Genomic DNA, 1,378 nt, shown 5'->3' with positions numbered 1-1,378 from the left:
GGAAGAGAGAGAGAAAGAGAAGGAAAGAAAGATAGATACAGAGAGAAAGAGATAATCACCACGAAGGTCAGATACGCACACGACAAGCTTAGCTTACAACCATTTTCTCGACACGGGAAGGGCTGGTGATTCCGCCTAATTACATAATTAGTCTGAATAATTAATCATCTTCTCATATATTATAATGACATGAACAAAATCAACAAACAACATTACCGTGGTTGTGTCCAGCTACGTGGCATTTGCATATTTTTAAATCTTGGTGCTTGATAGTTGGGACATCCTATATAGCTGAGTCCTAGCATGGTTGCCAAAGCAGTTCACCAGCGCTCCCTGCCTCAGGGTCCGATTTCAGCCGGTGATTCCACGACCACAGGCACATCGACTGGCTCATTCCAATAACCTAGTTAGAAAATATTCCCTAATTTCTCTTCTGGTTTGTATAGCGAAGCCAACGTCTTCCGGTTCACATTTGTTGAGCAAGGATGGCAATGTAAACTTTAACAATTTCACTAAACAGCGCGTCCATGAGGGCACCCATCAGCCCACCGATTTCAAATCTCTTGAGCACACGCTCACTGTACCACACGCCGCATAAAACAGCTCCTAGGGTCTGCGTCGTGTGGCACGTGGAATTAGTGTTTGGAAGTCCTAGCTAACGTCGAACAACCCTTAATAAGAGAATGTGCCAAATTAGGTTTTTTCTAACAGTCAGTGATGTTGCGCCGTCATGTCACCATTGTGGTTTCATCCTCATCTTGCAGTGCATGGGGTTGTCGTAGTTGTTCCGTAGAATTAGACAGCACTGCATTAAGTTGGGGGCTGTGTAAGGTCGAGAATTAGGGCATTTTAAAACCAGTCATCTTTAAAAGGAAGGCCTCTTTAAAGATATTGACTTGGAGACGTTGAACGAAGTCGCCGAAGTAAATACTCTGGCCGTGAATGCTTTCGGAGATTGACGATTCGCTGAACACTGTGATGCGTTTATACAATATCTTACCGAATGCGAAAAAATTGTCTGGATAAATTTTCATAATGCAGCACCTAAAACACAGCGAACTATTCAGACTATAAGCGCGCTTAAGTGAACGTTACTTTTACCCAAGGGGACAAAAAAGCAGAAACCCTTTCTGGTGAGTGCATATAAAAGCACCATTTGGCAGTTTAGCATAGCTGCGCAAAACCGAGTGGCTACATCGAATTTTTCACAAATGAGTATTGTGGCATTGTGAAGAAAAAAAAAACACGAATGCAGAAAGGCTCACAACGATTTGTAGTGCTTTTATCACTGGCGAAAAAATACAGTGGAGGTGCTGGGTATCGATCCCAGTACCTCTCGCATGCTAAGCGAGCGCTCTACCATCTGAGCTACACCCCC

General features: G+C 43.5%; 1 non-coding gene across 1 annotated transcript; it reads right to left on the bottom strand.

The window, feature by feature from the left end:
• Nucleotides 1-1,305: 1,305 nt before the first annotated feature.
• On the bottom strand, nt 1,306-1,378 carry Trnaa-agc (transfer RNA alanine (anticodon AGC)). Its single transcript has one exon. It is a non-coding gene; the product is annotated as a tRNA-Ala (tRNA).

Source organism: Dermacentor silvarum, chromosome 8 (assembly GCF_013339745.2).
Source record: "Dermacentor silvarum isolate Dsil-2018 chromosome 8, BIME_Dsil_1.4, whole genome shotgun sequence".
NCBI classification, from domain to species: Eukaryota; Metazoa; Arthropoda; class Arachnida; order Ixodida; family Ixodidae; genus Dermacentor; species Dermacentor silvarum.
This window is presented reverse-complemented; position numbering and strand designations above follow the sequence as displayed.